Below are 11,740 nucleotides of genomic sequence, written 5' to 3' on the forward strand. Positions count from 1 at the left end.
GGCCTGCAAGGGTCTTGTCAGCTTTCTCAGGATTGCAGCTGAGTGGGGCTGGCCCTAGGCATGGGAGAATCCAGTTGTTTCAGGGTTTGGATGGTGGGGCCAATCCCCATGTGGCTGTTTGAGAAGCACAGGCCTTCTGCCACTGATAAGCCCCATGACCGACAGGTCCATACTTACCATCAACACTGTCCTGGCCCATGCACATGTCCCGACTCCCTGAAGCAGACTCAGTCACCCCACTGCAGAGGCCCCCACACACTCCACCAATGCCCCACATATTCCCCCTGCTCCTCACACACACCCTGCCCTGCAGAGGTGCACCCACTGGCTTGCCTGAAGAGGATCCAGGCACCCAGTCTATGCAGGCTGACAAGTTGCCTAAGGGCTTGCTGTTGGGTGGGGCCTGTCCCTAGGGCAGGCTGCCTGCCCTAGCTGAGCTGGATAAAATCAGTGCTCTAGTGAGTGGGGCAGACCCTGGGCTAACAGGCTGCGGGAAGAACTCCAATGGCGTCTGTCAGTGTCTGTGTCAGCATGCCTGTACTAGGTCACAGTAGCCAATGTCTCAGTCCCTGGAGAGGTCTCACCTTTAACCGAGATGCACCCAGAGCCTATCAGGTGAGTCTCTTTTCACCATAGGACTGTATACCTTTCTTTCTGGTGATTTTAGGTTGATTTCTGAAATGGGTGAATTTGTGCATGGACCCTTTAAGAGCTGGCTTTTTTCCACTTACGTCTGATAGCGTTTTTAGGGGTATTCCCCATTGTAGTTAATAGCCAGCATAGCCATACATTTTCACACTCGTCTAAATTGTGCTGAGTCCGAAGGATGCTTATAGTGGTAATGCTCACCCACACAGGTACCCCGCTCATCCAAGGAAGTCTGTGTACCTTAGGATTGCTCCCAGCCAGCCATGAAGATCCATGGCTCGTGAAAATGGCTTTTTTCTCTCCAGAAGGAATTCCTGCCTCTTCCACCTCAGTCAGAACTGTCCCTTGTTGTGGGGGTTCTTTTTATCCAGTTCTCTCTCAGGGATAGTTGTTCCAAGAATAGTTGCAACTTAGTTGTGTTTGTGGGAGGAGGTGAGTTCAGAGTCCACCTACACCACCATCTTGCTCACTATTTGTAATGGAACTGATTTTTGTAGGTTGATTTTATATCTGCAACTTTACTGCATTCATTGATTAGTGTCACCACTTTTTGGTTGAGTCTTTGGGATTTTCTGTATACGAAATCAAGTCATCTGAAAATAATGACAATTTTACCTCTTCCTTTTCAATCTGGATGCCTTTTATTTCTTTGTCTTGCCTAATTGCTCTAGCTAGGATTTCCAGTATTATATTGAATAAAACTGGTAAGAGTAGACATCTTTGTGTTTTTTCTGATCTTAGAGGAAAAGCTTTCAATTTTTCACCACTGAGTGTGATGTTAGCTGTGGGCTTGTCATATATGGCCTCTATTATGTTGAGGTATGTGCCTTCTATACTTTTATCTCTTGAGGGTTTTTATCATGATGAGATGTTGTATTTTGTCAAGTATTTTTCTGCATCTATTGTTATAACCATGTGATTTTCATCTTTCATTCTATTAACATGATGCATTACGTTTATTGATTTGCCTATGTTGAACCATTTTTGCATCCCAGTGATAAACCGCACTTGCTTGTGTTGTATAATCTTTTCATTGTGCTCTTGAATTTGGTTTGCTAATATTTTGTTGAGAATTTTTGCATTTATATTCATCAGGGGTATTGATCTATAGTTTTCTTTTCTTGTAGTGTCCTTATCTGGCTTTGGTATCAGAGTAATGGTGGCCTCATATAATGAATTTGGAAGTGTCCCCTCCTCTTGAATGTTTTGGAAGAGTTTGAGAAGGATTGGCATTAATTCTTCTTTAAATGTTTGGTTGAATTCACCAGTGAAGCTGTCTGGTACTGGGGTTTTCTTTGTTGGGAGATTTTTTTTTTAAAGGAAGATTAGCCCTGAGCTAACATCTGCTGCCAAATCCTCCTCTTTTTGCTGAGGAAGATTGGCTCTGAGCTAACATCTGTGCCCACCTTCCTCTACTTTATATGTGGGACGCCTGCTACAGCAAGGCTATATAAGTGGTGTGTAGGTTCACACCCGGGATCCAAACCAGTAAACCCCAGGTTGCTGATGCAGAATGCATGAACTTAACTGCTATACCACTGGGTTGGCCTGTTTGGGGAGATTTTTGATTCTGATTTAATCTCTTTAGTATGTTATTGGTTTGTTCAGATTTTCTATTTATTTCTGATTCAGTCTTGGTAGCTTGTGTTTTTCTAGGAATTGTGTGTTTCTAGGAATTTATTTCTTCTAGGTTATCTAATTTTGGGCATATATTGTTCATAGTAGTCTCTTAAAATCCTATGTATTTCTGTAGTATCAGTTGTAATGTCTCCTCTTTCATTTTAATTTTACTTATTTGAGTCTTCACTCCATGTGGATTTTTGTGTTTTGGTTTTTTTGTCTACATAAAAGTTTGTCAATTTTGTTTATCTTTTTGAAAAATCAGATCTTAGTTTCAGTGATCCTTTTATTGTTTTCTTGTCTCTCTTTCACTTTCCACTCTGATATTTATTATCTCCTTCCTTCTGCTAATTTTGGGCTTAATTTGTTCTTCTTTTTCTAGTTCCTTGAAGTATAAAGTTAGGTTGTTTATTAGAAATCTAATTTCTTAGTATATGCATTTATTGCTTCAAATGTTACATCCCATAGGATTTGATTTGTTGTGTTTCCATTTTCATTTGTTTTGAAATAATTTTTTATGTCCCTTTGATTTCTTTTTTTTTGACCCATTGGTTCAGGAATTTGTTGTTAATTTCCACAGATTTGTTGGTTTTCAGCTTTCTTCTTATTGATTTCTAGTTTTATATCACTGTGGTCTCACAAGATAGCTGGTATGATTTCAATCTTAAATTTTCTAAGCCTTGTTTTGTGTCCTATCATATGATCTATCCTGGAGTATGTTCTATGTACATTTGAGAAGAATGTGTATTCTGCTGCTGTTGGATGCAGTGTTCTCTGTGTCTGTTAAGTCCATTTGGTCTAAAGTATGGCTCAATTCTAATGTTTCTTTGTTTTTTGTCTGGATGATGTATCAGTTGCTAACAGTGGTGTATTGAAGTCCCTACCTTATTATTGTATTGTTTTCTATTTCTCCCTTCAGATCTGTAAGTATTTGCTTAATATATTTAAGTGCTCTGACGGGTGCATATGTATTTACAATTGTTATATCTTCCTGATATATTGACCCCATTTATCATTATATAATGAACTTCCTGGTCTTTTTACCATTTTTGGCTTAAAGTCTATTTTGTCTGATATAAGTATGGTTACCCCCGCTTTCTTTTGGTTTCCATTTACATGGAATGTCTTCTTCCATCCCTTCACTTTGAGCCTATGAGAGTCTTTAGGGCTGAAATGAGTCTCCTTTAGGCAGCATATATTTGGCTCTTGTTTTTTTATCCATCCTGTCACTTATGCCTTTTGATTGCTGAATTCAATCCATTTACATTTTGAGTGAATATTGATATGTAAGGGCTTACTAGTGCCATCTTATTGTTTGACTTCTGGTTGTTTTGTATTTCCAGTGTTTCTTTTTCCATCTGTTTCTGCCTACTTTTGTAAACTGGTGATTTTCCATGGTGGTATGCTTTGTCTCTCCTTTATTTGTTGTTTTGTTTTGCAAATCTACTTTAAATTTTTGCTTTGTGGTTACCTTGAGGCTTACATAAAACATCTCATGGATAAAACAGTCTGTTTTATGCTGATAGCAACTTATCTTCATTCACCTATAAAGTCTCCACACTTTTATTCCTCCCATTTTATATTTTTGATGTCACAATTTACGTCTTTTTATGCTGTGTATTCATTAACAAATTATAATAGCTATATTTATTTTTAATACTCTCTTTCTTTAACCTTTATACTATAGTGAAGTAGTAAACACCATTCTAATACAGAGTTACAGTTTTCTAATTCTATTTTTTACCCTCACTAATGTGTTGTATACTTTCGTATGTTTTCATGTCTCTGATTAGTGTATTTTCACTTCAGCTTAAAGAACTCCTTTCAGCATTTATTGCAAGGTAGGTCTGATAGGCAGGCTGTGGTGATAAACTCTCTCAGCTTTTGTTTGTCTGCGAAAGTCTTTATTTCTCCTTCATATCTGAAAGATAGCTTTCCCTGATAAAGTATCCTTGGCTGGCATTTTTTATCCTTTAACACTTTGAATATGTTATTCCACTCTCTCCTGGCCTGTAGAGTTTCTGCTGAGAAATCTGCTGCTAGTCTAATGGGAGTTCCTTTGTAGATTACTTTCTTTTTGTCCCTGGATGCCTTTAAGATTCTTTATCATTGATTTTTGACAGTTTCATTAGAATGTGTCTTGGAGAAGATCTTTTTGCATTGAGATAATAGAGTGTTCTATTAGGTTCATGGACATGTATGTCCAAGTCCTTCCCCAGGCTTGGGAAGTTCTCAGCTATTATTTCTTTAAATAATCTTTCAATCTATCTGCCCTCTTCTCCCTCTGGTATACCAGTTATGCTTATATTTGCCTTTCTCATTGAATCTAATAGGTCTCATAGGATTTCTTCACTCTTTTTAGATCTTAGTTCTCTCTCCTCTTCTAACTGAATCCTTCTTTCCTTCTTTCCTTCCTTCCTTCCTCCCTTCCCTTCCCTTCCCTTTCTTTCCTTTCTTTCTTTCTTTTTAACAGGCTTAATTCACTCTGTTTTTCTTGTATAAAACTATATGGTAGCCACAAGCTGGAAGCTGGGTCCTCTACACAGAGACTTTGGTGTGGGTCTTTACAGGAAGGTCAGTGAATTTCTGGTAAAAAGACTTGATGAACATGTTTTCTTTCCAGAGATCGGAGGTGAGATAGTTGTAGATCTTGGAGATGGCATCAAAGCTGGCCTTGGCAAAGTTGCCCATGGTGGCAGTGCAGTCCCTGGCTGGGGTGTAGCAGTCGTCAATACTGGCCATCAGCAGCAGCTTCTTGGCCACAGGGGCTAAGATGATGCCAGTGCCTCTGGAAGCAGGGATGAGGCACACCAGCACAGAGCCACAGTAGAGCCACAGTGGCCAGTCACCTTGCAAGGGGCTAACTGATCTTGTTCCCCCAGTACCCTTGCAGCATGGGGATGATGAAGAGCTTTGCAAGTATGATGGCCCCACAGATGGCAGTGGCTACCTCCTTAGAGCACTTAACACCCAGACTGATATGTCCATTGTAATCCCCAATGGCAACAAATGCCTTGAACCTTGTCCGCTGGCCAGTATGGGTCTGCTTTTGTATAGGCATGATCTTCAAAACCTCATCCTAGAGGGATGCCCCCAGAAAAAAAGTCAATATTCTCAGATTCCTTGATGGGCAGGGAGAAAAGAGATCTCTTCCAGGGACTTGATCTTCACATCCTTGACCAGGCAGCCCAGCTTGGTGACAAGGATCCACTCCTTGTCCTTGTCCTTGCCTCTGCAAGTTCTGCAGCCTTGGCCCCAACCCAAGCTGCAGCCTCAGCCCTGGACACCACTGCTGAAGCCTCTGCAAGTCACCATGTCCTCCCATTCCAGGGCCTCCAGGCCCTCCCACATCACCCGCCGTTTGGTGCCTTCTTGGAGAAGCCTGAATTATTTTTATATTCCTATTCTCCAAGTCACTTATTCTTTCTTCAATCTAGTTTGCCCTGTTGTCAATGCTCTATATTGCCTTCTTCATCTCAATTATCAAATTCTTTAGCCCTACAATTTGTTTGGTTCTTTTTTATAATTTTAATCTCTTTGGTGAAGAACTCCTCTGTTCACTAATTTTATTCCTGAGTTCACTGAATTGTCTGAGTTTTCTTGTAGCTTGTTGAATTTCTTCATAAAAGCTATTTTGAATTCTTTATCACTTAGATCGCAACATTCTATGCTTTTGTGTTTGGTTGCTGGAGAATTATCAGTTTCTTTTTGTGATACTGTATTTCCTTGAAATTTCATTGTGTTGTAGGTATGCAATTCTGCTTTTGTATTTGAAGTAGCAGACACCTTAGCTAAGGTTTTATGTCTTCTTTTGTTCTTACAATTCAATAGGCTGGCTATTGGAAACCTTTCTTTTGTATTCCAGATTGTGGCACTATAGCTTGTTTATGGTTTCTCCCTTGCCCATCAGGCTTGGCTTATTATCTGGGCATTCTGTGTCTTCTGGAGCTGGCACTTGGGATACACTTAGGATTGTGCACAAGGAGCCAGCAGCAGAGTTGGGGGAGGTGTGGATTTGGCACTTGGAGCATTGAGGGTGTCCACAGCCTGGTGGGGGGGGGATCCTCCAGTAGGATACTCCCAGAGCTTTGTGGGTGGACTTCCTGTTGAAGTCCTGAAGCTGTCAGCAGGAACCATGTCTCTTTAATGCCCTTTGATATTCTTATCTACTTCCTTCCCTTTCTTCTTCCTCCCCCAAATCATGGGGGTGCCTTCTCAGAAATCTGGGTGCTACTGGAGAGAAACGGGTTCCTCCAGCAGACACCGGCACAGCTGTGGTCGCTGGGTATTTACTCACTTTCGCTTTCCACCTCCTCCATGGAAGAGGTCACCGCTTTCCACTTCCTCTGTCATAGAGGTTGCCATTGCTGCCACGAAAAGCCCAGCCCCTTGCAATGTCACCCTGGGGAGGGGGGTCACCCTGGCGAGTTCCTTCCTCTCCTCTGCATCCAAACTTGTCTCTCTCCATCTCTATCCTGCTTTGGTGGCTTGCTGGAATCTCCCCTCAGGCAGGCCAGACTTCCACAAATCCTCTCTGGCTTGTGGGTATCTGCCTGGTTTTGCACTCTCCAGGCTCTTTTTCCTTCCGTCACAGTGAGTGGGTGTGTGACAGGTTCACTAAATCCCTTGGATCTGCAGGTCTTACATAAGACCTGTTTGTTTATTTTTGGGTGCACAGGTGGCTGATGTTTCCCTTGGTGTAATATGCAGCGGCCTTTTTTCTCGGTTGTGGATGTCTAGTTAGTTGTTATAAAAGGGGAGAGAAAAGTGGGATGACTTACACTGCCATGATTCTGATGTCACTTTGGTCATCTTTGAGACCAGATGAATGCTAAGTTTAAATGACAAAAAAAAAAAAAAAAATCTTTTATAAGTTATTATCCATTAATATAATTGGTAAAGAAAATACAAAGAATTCCTGTCTGTTACACTTTTTCAGCATAAAGGATTAGCAAGAGAAACAAAAGCTTAACTAAAACAAAAGTTAAATAGCACAGACTCTGGAGTCAGAGAGCCTGGAGTTCTAGATTTGGTTTTGCCACTAACTAGTAGTATGTTACTTAAATAAAAACATACCTAATCTGTTGGGAATTTCCTCTTTAGCAGCAGCAATTGACATTTTATCTAACATATTTCTTAATAACTGTTGAGAAAATGTTGGCATCTCCCTAATTGGCACAGAAGTGTAATACAGGGTCAGAAGGTTAATTCTACAGGTTTTATAAAAACACGTATGATAATTAAAAGGCTTTTGTTAAGTCCATTTACCAATTCCAAGAGACTAGAATGGGAAGATGAACAAGCTCAGAAAAATGATCACACAGTTGCTAAAGGAAATGTTTGATATTTCCAGGCAGTCCAAGATGCTCAGAAGGAAGGAAAATATTCTATTTTACAATTTTAAGCTCAGCCTGTTTAAAGACGACCTTTTTCTTCTAAATAATGAGTTTCTCTTTCCCTTAGTTTTTTGATTCCCCTAAAATGTGACAACAGAAAAGCATAAAGCAAAGTATCTTTATATTTTGGCTTACTATCATGCGCTTGGATATACCTGTGTCATTCCGCTTCCTGCCCCACCAGCTGAAAGTAGCCCAAGTACTGAGATTTTATGAAACTTTGCTTTCTTGTAGCTTAAGGCAGTTTATACGAAGCTTGAGAGCATGAACTGCAGAGCCTGGAGGTCTGGATTAGAATCCAGCTTCACTACCACTGACTATGTGACTTTGGGCAAGTCACTAAACTTCCTGAAACTTCAGTTTCCTCATCTGTAAAATGGAACTATATTACTGAAGCAATCTCATACGGTGGTTATAAGAATTAAATGAGATAGTGCATGTAAAGAGTTCACTTGATAAACATGTAGTACATTCTCAATATTAGCGGTTACAATTATTGATTCAAAAGCAGGCATTTCATTGTTTTCTTTTCACAATATTTGTTGCGGGCCATAATTACGATGCCACCAAATTATCAGTACATCACAACTGGTATTGAAAATAACAGTGACCAGTATTTGTGATTACTTATAAAAAACTGGATCTATTGAACAAGAACGTGTGTTGAGCATACATTTTAGCATCTGACTCATTTTACTTAACTTTTTATGCTGTTACTTAAGAAATAGTTAAAATGTCTTAGATTGATTTCAGTAGTTTGGGAAATATTAAGATTTGGGGGCTGATAAACGTGCATTTGAATGCCAGGCTAGCACATCTACTTGGCAATTTGAAAATGAGCATAAAATACTCCAAGTACATTTTCTTTACTTGGGGGTGGGTACATAGAAACAAAACTCCATCACCAACTATAAATCCCTCTACTCATATCTGTTTTGCCTTACTATCACGCACTTTGATAGACCTGTGTCATTGCACCTCCCACCCCCCAGGGTGGAAAATCAACCTAAGACATCTCGGATAACTAAGGGAAAGAGAAAGTCATTATTTAGAAGAAAAAGGAAGTCTTTAAACAGGCTGAGCTTTAAATTGTAAAACAGATTATTTTCCTTCCTTCTGAGCATCTTGGACTGCCTGGAAATAGCAAACATTTCCTTTATTAGCAGTTATTATGTTTTGAGGGGACCTTGCAAAAAATACAAATATTCTTTCTTTGACTTCCAATGTGAAGAACTTTTTCTCTACAGAATGTTAGTTCAGGCTATTGAATATCCCATGTCGTTTCAAGGTTTCTGGGGATACTGTCAGTTAACAAAGTCAGTAAGTAAATTGCATGTTTTTCTACCTTTGTAGATAAGACAATCTTTTTTCCCCCAAATTTGCCAGGACTGTGGACAGATAAAACACCAAGTAAGACGACACGTAAAATTTGAAATTGGGTTACACTCTAATTCTGCCATGTATATACGTAGCACTTGCGAGTAGGTGGGAGACAAGACAGGGCAAGACCTGAGATGTATCAAAGTGTTAACTAAGAACCCTTAAATCTAACCAATTGGATCATCTAACTGAAGATAGGTTATATTTACAGAAGAGAGTCAACAGGAAGCCTAGAAAAAGAAGACAGACATTCATCAGTGTAGCTTTGGCACTGTCCAAAGGTGTGCCTGCCCCAATCAGGAGACTCCAAGATGTCCTCATGACGGTTTGGTCTCCCCGCAGAGAAGTGTGCATCAGACTATCATGGCTTGATGGTACTGGCCAGTGTATTGACCAACTCCACCCATTTTGTTTCCAACTTGAACCAAACTTCTAATTTTACTGTTTCCATGAGAACTGGTCTACAGGGAGAATGCACTCATTAAATGCAAGTATCCAGCTGCTCTTCAAAATCATACACTCACTGCAAGTGAATAATCAATAGGATCACAGTTTTACATCAAAAGAATAAGAAAATTTCAAAGTACTCTTCAGAATGTCACTCACTTGTGATGCATTAGTTTGATGGGAAGGAAAGAAGTACAATCCAAGACAGCCTACTGTATTACTTAGCTTATTTTATCCATTCAAGTCTTAGTGTACATGTTGAAATGGAGAAAAGATTCTAGGCTAAAAAAGCTATTTTCAATTAGCTATTACACATCCACTACCCACAGAAATACGTCACCTATCAACTTAGTTTGTTTCAAACCTCCCATAGAAGGGGCCACACACATGCTTTAGAAGGAAAGATACATACGGCAGTACAGTGTCATGTTTTATTCTGCTTCAGCTCAAATCCTGCCTGAAACTAGGTGGTTTAAAATAAACTACTTTAGGTTATGAGCCATATATCTATCAGATACTGGTCAGAGTTCTTGTTAATTATGGCAATTATCAAATACTTAATCATTGCCCCTTGGGAAAATACAGGGTTAGGTACCTGGGAGCCTGTCACTTTTTCGTCAATCACTACATAACCATGTTTTATGTGTGTTTCTGTTCAAAGACACTTTATTTAATACATATTGTTGATTAACATTGAACTCACAGCCAACAGCTCTCTAACTTATACCTGAATGCTTATCTAAGTATTTTCTCTAGAAGGCACAGGATAGGCTTCTTGTGCTTAGGAACATGAGACGGTACTTTTAGCAATATGCCTGGTGGCCATTTAAACAGCAAAACCACCAAGAAAAAGCACAAAATCGTCAAGAACATGGCACTACACAGATTTCGAAAAGGATACCTGTTTACCATCTGAGAGCTGAAACAAGGCAGCAGACTTATTTGATCTCAGCTGGGAATGTGTGCGTTTCAGGTGACTCAGTTTTTTCAATGCTCAGTGCATGTTTGCAAATGACTGTGAAAACGCATGAATAGATTTCGGGGTTACAAATAAATCTTAATGAGTAGGTGAATTTGCAAATACAGAATCATCAAACAATGAGGATCAACTTTTTTTTTTCCCTAAATCAATTTTGCAGATTACAAAGGACAACTTTACAGTTTCGTTGGCTCCTCTCAACAGTCACGAAAGTTTGCCATACCTAAGATGAAGACATTTCAAGAACAATGGAGATGATTTATCTTCATTTCATAAAAGAAATACCAAATTCCAACTACTCAACATATAAAGAAAGCTACTATCTGTGCAAACCCTATCTGCAACTATAAATCTTGGAATCGTTTTTAAGTGTGGGAACTTCTAGATTAAGGTGTCTCAAACTTGTCTGCTCCTTTGAAATCTCAAAGATTGAACCATTTTGTATTCAAAGTTTGATATGGTAAATACTTCTCTGCCTTCCCAAAGCACTGAAGAAAAGCATTCACGGTTACTCAGAAATTGTGTTCACCTCCGTAAACTGTCAGCCCCTTAGAGGGTAGGTCATGTAAAACACAGGATTATCCTTAGAATGCCTACTGGGTGCACTGATTTAAGCCATGGGGTAGGAGGGAGGTGGAGTTTATGTGTGTATCTTCAGTTTCAAAAGAGCGAAGCATTCCAGGTACAGAGGCATTATAAAGCTTCAGCAAGCAGGGAGGGCTGACACTATCATAGCCATGATTTTATTTGCTCCCAAAGGCAAGAGAGCTGGTGTTGAGAGAATTCTAGCATGGTGATAAGATAACCAGAGGTGCAACTTACAAAGCTAACTCTGGCAGTAGTATACATAGGACGGAATAGAGATTAAAACTAGGCCATTCTCAAAAGTGCATTCAAATTGCGAGGGATAACTGTTTTATTATGCAGACGTACTGGGCCCCGGCCTGATGGTCTAAATCCATTCTCTACAGGTAGAACCCCTAAATCTTCATTTTTCAAAAGTACTTTGGATAAGGCATTATACTGAGGTGAAGTCACAATCATCAACTATCAAAAGACGCTTAAAAAATAAGGCTTAAAACTAATCCTAACTTTTTGACAATCAATATAAAAATTATACCAAAGACTAGATATATTATCTATACCCTCCTCTCCAACAGAGTAGCTATTGTCACTGTTTCATACCATATAAATGAGGGTTTAAGTTACCGCCCAGCCTAGAAACCTTAATATAGTCATAAACTGGCATCATCTTCAAAACCATTTAGAT

The 11,740-nt window shown here is 39.5% G+C and overlaps 1 pseudogene; it reads right to left on the reverse strand.

The window, feature by feature from the left end:
• Nucleotides 1-4,743: 4,743 nt before the first annotated feature.
• Nucleotides 4,744-6,633, reverse strand: LOC100061490 (small ribosomal subunit protein uS5 pseudogene; annotated as a pseudogene).
• Between the last annotated feature and the right edge of the window lie 5,107 nt (nucleotides 6,634-11,740).

This window comes from Equus caballus, chromosome 9 (genome assembly GCF_041296265.1).
Source record: "Equus caballus isolate H_3958 breed thoroughbred chromosome 9, TB-T2T, whole genome shotgun sequence".
Lineage (NCBI taxonomy): Eukaryota > Metazoa > Chordata > Mammalia > Perissodactyla > Equidae > Equus > Equus caballus.